General features: G+C 43.7%; 1 long non-coding RNA gene across 8 annotated transcripts in view; it reads left to right on the top strand.

Annotated features, from left to right (window-relative positions):
* LOC107195859 overlaps positions 1-5,878 on the top strand; it is a 120,542-nt gene that overhangs the window by 46,516 nt on the left and 68,148 nt on the right. For 6 of the 8 annotated variants that reach the window (XR_003047113.1, XR_003047115.1, XR_003047114.1 and 3 more), the window contains one exon: positions 575-641. The exons of the other annotated variants lie outside the window; for them this stretch is intronic. This is a non-coding gene — a long non-coding RNA (uncharacterized LOC107195859). The remainder of the gene's footprint in view (positions 1-574; positions 642-5,878) is intronic. 8 annotated transcript variants of the gene reach the window in all.

Below are 5,878 nucleotides of genomic sequence, written 5' to 3'. Positions count from 1 at the left end.
AAATATAAAAATTACATATAATGTGAAAAATAATATAATTATATATAATGTAATTATATGTTATATATAATTATATATTATACTATATATAATTGTGCATATATATGCAATTTAATAGATTGCTGGGTTCAAGTCCGACAGGGACATACACAGCAATCTATGGGTTATCTGCTCCCCCAGACTTAAATTATTTGCATCTCTGTCAGACAAAATTCTACAAGTCTACCTCTGCACTTACAGAGTTGTAAACCAGCCCAGGAAGTAGAAAGTCAAGACCAGCACTGCACTGAGAACACTCAGTAATCTCTTTTGTCTATTTCTAGGATTCAGATAATTTTTCTGATAATGGTTTCTGGTAAAGTCTCTTCTGAGGGTGATTTGATGGCCACTGAAAGGTGCCCCCTACCAAAAGTTTATCCCAAAAGCCTGCTGTGGCATCTTATTTCTCTCCGTGAAGATTTCCAAGTCTGTACTACATATGCAATAACAATAGTTAACATTTATTCCATGCTTTACATAGATAACCTTATTTAATCCTCATAACAAATCAATTATTCTTATTTCTATTTTGCAGGTAAGATTTCAGTAATTTGCTCCAGGTCACACAGCCCTCCAGGAAACAGCAGACCCAGGATTTAAAGGTATGTGGTCTGACTCTTGTGTTAGACACTGAGTCATAGATTAGCTCTACAGTGGCCCTGCTCAAAATCGTCTTGAAAAGATTAGTTTCCTACCAAGGAAAAGTCTCATAGTTTACCAGCAAAGTGAGATATCACTCCTTCTCCAAGTTACTGTGAGGATAACTGAGATTACGTTAAACTCTACGTAACCTCAGTTATAAACTCTCTGTCCGTGGGCAGGCCGGGGTTATTATTAAGGGTCTGGAAAGTCTAATTAATTATTGAAGTTTTCTTTTGGGCTCTTGGTAGCATGGACATTTCTACAAGGATGATGGAATTTGGGTTTCTGATGAGCCACCATCAGTGATGGGCTGTCTCTGGTGACCACTGGGACTGGTTCTAGGGTGGTGCAAAATTTAAAGGGGGGCCATGAAGCTCAGTAATCAAGATAAACAATTTTAATGCAATATTTAAAAAAATCAAAATTAATATAAAAAAACTCATGATGAACAAAATATCAAAATTTAAACAAAGACAGAATCAGCGATACTGATTTTTCCCTTTTGCCTTGGGCTCCAATTTGGCACAGGCTACTAGTGCATTTCCTGAAGGAATTCACCAAATGACAGTCTTATGGTGTGTATTCCCAGTCTCATTCTATAGTGTTCATTGCTCTTATACATGCACATTCAGTTCTCCAAATCTTAACTTCGAATAGAGCACTTAAAAAATTTTAAAAAGGCCAAAGGACCTTTTCGTTTATCCTGTGAGAGGCTCCGCATGTCGTGACAATGGCTTAGCTCCATCTGACTCGGATGCTGTGAGATGGTCCTTCTGAGTCATCTCATTCAGCATGGAACTTTTGGCAACAGATCTCATTCCATACCTCGGACCCAGCATGCCCCCACTGTCCGGTCAAGACTTCCCATCCACCATCCTTTACAGTCCTCACAAACCCCATCTTTAAAAAAAACAAATTATGGGGTATCATTTCTTGAGTACCTTCTATACCAAGAGTTTTTCATTTGTTTCATCAATTACCTTGTTTTTCATTTTTTTACTTTAGTTTTCATTAGTTAGCTGATTTAATCTTTTCAACTATCCCTAAGAGGTAGGTAGATATTACTGAGAAAAACTGAGGCTCAGAAACATAAGTAAACTTATTCAAGGGTCTCACAGAGTTCATTGGTCGGCAGTAGAGCCTGTGTTGAAACCCAGGCATCCAGAGCTCATGTTATTCACCACCTCACCTTTCTGCCCTGTTTCTGAGTGAAGCCTACTCCAAGGAGCCACTTCTTCCGTACTTACCTCAACTACCATCTCCTCCACGCAGTCTCTTTTGGTTACCTCAGCTAGATGCCCATCCTCTCCTTAACTCTTAGTTCCAAGCACTTTCTCTCAACCTCTCCTATACCTCCTACCATGTTCTTCCAGTTCCCGGAGTTATTTGTGTATATTTTTAAAAATAGAGGCTTTGCCCAACAGAACTTTTTTTTTTTCCTCTAAAAAGCACAGTGCAATGCCTTGCTTAGATGGAGCGCTCAGTGCATTTGTGCTGAATGAAGGAAATTTGCTTGTCACGCTCAGGGGCCAAGCCTTCAGCTCCTCTGTGTGTGCCTTGCTCAGTGTGGGTGAGAGAAAGTCTCATAGTCAACAAACCCTACTGTCTGACTGATGGACCAAAGAGCTTAGATGCCTCTTGAGGGTGGTTTTCTGTGTGTGTGTGTGTGTGTGTGTTTTCTGTCTTTCACATGTGAAAGGCCTTTTTTTTTTTTGGTATTAAATTTCTAAATACAGAAGCTAAGAATTTTTCCATTCACAAGTTAGAAAATGCCTGATGGAAGGAAAACAAAATCCTGGCAAAACCTTATGAAAATTCTCAGCAAACTCTCATCGGAATTCCCAGGAGTCTGTCGAAGCCCATAAGCCCCAGGTTGAACATTTAACTACTCAAAGAGATCTTTCTATAGGATCTTATTGGGTTAAATATCATGTGTGTGTGTGTGTGTGTGTGTGTGTGTGTGTGTGTGTCTGTACACACATATATGTGTGTGTATGCGTGTGTATATACATATAATTAATAAGGAAAGTATCTCTGATAAAGACACAACAAGTCAACATCTTTTTAACAAACCACCCCAAGAGTGCTTACTTTCAATAGCAATGATTACAGGGGAATGTGGCAGAGACAAGCTGAGGAACTGGGCTGTTGGTTGGTTCCAAATAAGATGGAGACCTAGGAGCCACCTGACTGGCATGTCTCGATTTCCCCTTTCAGAACTTTTGGTCAGTCTTGCCCCTTCCTCATCTAGCCTACCACCCATTGCCCCCTTGTTGTCCCCTGTTTTCAGAAGAGCCCACCCTGAGGTGCCCGACTCCTACCAGTCGGGACCATTCTGACTCTCTTCACTACCCGCCTTGTCCCCACCCCCACCCCAACTGAAATGTGGACATCGGGTGTCTGCTCCTTCACGCCTGCTCTTGGAGTCTTGCTAATCTGCTGATGTGACAATGGGAATGCATGCCTTTCTCCCTACCCTAGGTAACACACTTTCATTTTTACTCAGACATGGACAAGCAGGGAGGTTGTAGGAATAGGTCCAACGTTATTAGATAGCATCAGACTTAACTGCAATTCAGCCGTCTTGCTATTGTTTTTGTTTTTAAAAAAAGCCAAGAGCAAGCCAACCAACAAGCAAAACAGAATCTGCTTTGCAAATGCGAGGCCAATTTATGGTTCACTGTGACTCCAAAGTTTTTTTTTTTGGTTGGACTTTTACATAACAAGGCTTTCTTCAGCAATTACTCTATGTTTTTCTGGATGATTTGCATAAAAAAGGAAAACGAGTTAAAAATACTATATCCTACCCTCAACAACAACACAGATAAAATACCCATTTATTTCTATTTCCTTCTTTGCAATACGACCCTTCCTCACTGACAAGTTTATGACAGAGGAGAGATGACAGAAACTACAAAATTCTCACAATTTCCTGAATCCTCATCCACTCCCATCCAGCCTAAGACGCCAAGGATGTCTATGCAAAAGGATGTGGTGATGCCCGTTATTTCTCGCTGGTGCTTTGGCCCTTGTTCTTCTCTGGCTTCTTTCAGATTGGGCAGTCCGGAGCATTCCCTTTGCTCATTTTCCCAGAGCCACCCATGCCTTATCTTTTTCCTCTTCCCTGTCTTTGTCCTCTGAGATGCAGGATGCCCCCCAACTAAGAGGGTTATCTCATTTCCTCGGTTACTAAGGAAACAGAGAAAACACCCATCCGATGGAAGAGAACTATCTCTGCTTCCACCTCCCACCCAAGCTACACTACCTACCTTGGCAACCTGTGTCGACCACCGACCACCACCGAGTGCTTGATCTGGGCGGGGAATTCCTTCCCCCTTAATGAGGAGCTTTGATCTTCTACTAGAGGTTGATAAAAACAAGGCGGACGCTCTACAAGTCTTCTTAACAGGCATGTGGCAGGCATCACTAATCGACTGTGATTGCCCACTGAGCCTGGGCAGGGCCATGCCCCTAGCAGGCATTATCAATCTATTGGAGGGAGTTTGCATTGGAGAGCAAACATATTTTCGTCCTTTGCATAGAGATGCTCCTGTCGGTCACGCAGGAGGGTGGGAATAGGGGTATTTCTTCAGGGGCCTGTAGCTAACAAGCTACAGGAATGGGGGAGAGAGGAACAAAGATGTTTCTTTAGTTTTCATGGGGCTTTAAAGCCGAAAGCTTTACCTGAGTCACCTGCTGACCCAGAGCCTCAATGGGCCTGAATGTGGCATCTCCACTTGTTTTTTCTGCTGGATAGGAAATGAAAAGTGCAAGAAACAACTGTCCTTAGGGTAGAAGTAGACATGCTCCATGGAGAGGAAGAAGTGATGCATTATAGTGACTCAGGAGCCCGAGCGGTCTCAGTGGAGGAGGAGGAGTGTCAGGGGCTAGGACCGGTGGCCTGAGCTGCAGGTAGTCAGTTCCCTGGCAGCCCTGACAGCCCGCGGCGGTCCTGCTGCACAACGCACGTTCTCTGTGTCTGCCGCTGGTACTTAGACACCGGTGGAATGTCCGGGCAGGACTGTCTGTCCAAATCCATTCAAAACCGATTGTGTCTTCCTTTGGCCAGGATCTCTGTCGCTCCCCATTCAGTTAGACTTTCTCCTTTCTCTTTGGCTTATTAGCTGCCTCTGTGGGAGTCTGGGCCTTTGCATTCCCTCTCGAGCCCATTCAATTGATCTGAAGCTGTATCAAGGATTGAGGCGGGTCCATACTGTAAGTCTGAAATGGCCAGATGCATTTATTTAAAGCGGCAGCTTCTCAGCAGGGTTGCCACAGTCCAACGCTGAGAAATTGGGTTCTTCTCACTTTGCTAGAGAGCCAGGAAATGGGTAGGAATGTCCAGAGTCAGAGCAAAGGAAAAGGAGTCAGAGAAGAAAAGCAGAGGCTGTACAGGAAACAGCCTTGTAGGATTTACTGCAAGACCAGCTCCTCCCGAGGCCTGTTGCCTTGCTCACACAGCCAGCAGCTGGTGGAGCATCTGTACTGCCAGGTGCTCTTAGGTGCTAGAGAGGTGGGGGTAGAAGATGAAATCTTTTCCTCCAGGAACTCCAGGAATTTATAATCAGACAGAAGAGATGACAAGTACAAATCTAATTAAAATTAAAATGCAGAGAAGGAGGTGGATGGTACAGCATGCTAAGAGGAGTTCAGATGAAGTAGAGCTACAATCTTCACTGTGGGCTCTAAGAACTAGATGTGTGTGTGTGTGTGTGTGTGTGTGTGTGTGTGTGTGTGTGTGTTTCTTAAGTTCTCTGTCCTCCAGACAAGTGACTGTCATTCTCAATCTAGGCTTCTTAGCTGTTCTTTGGAATCAACTGATGACCTTTAAGAATTTCTGATACAGGCTCTACCTGAGAGATTCTGATGCAATCAAGTCTCAGTCTAAGGAGTGAATCCCATAGGGATGGGCAAGGTCAAGCTGTACGGTGATTGGCCAGGCTCCAGTGCTCTCTGCTTCGATTGACGAGATGGAAAATTGATGGTAGCGGTAGGGTAGAGGGCAGTTGATGGGAGTCAAATGGGAGAGACTGTCTTTTACTTTTCTCTGAAAGTAGGCAAGGGAGGAGATGGTCTTTGGGTTGCACTTCCATGGAAAATGGACCCACAGGAGGTGGGGTGTCACAGTCAAAAATCAACATACACTCCTGGGGGGACTTTCCTCAGGCCCTCTCTCCTTCTTTCCTCCCCTCATTCT

This window comes from Pteropus alecto, unplaced genomic scaffold (assembly GCF_000325575.1).
Source record: "Pteropus alecto unplaced genomic scaffold, ASM32557v1 scaffold94, whole genome shotgun sequence".
Taxonomy (NCBI): Eukaryota; Metazoa; Chordata; class Mammalia; order Chiroptera; family Pteropodidae; genus Pteropus; species Pteropus alecto.
This window is presented reverse-complemented; position numbering and strand designations above follow the sequence as displayed.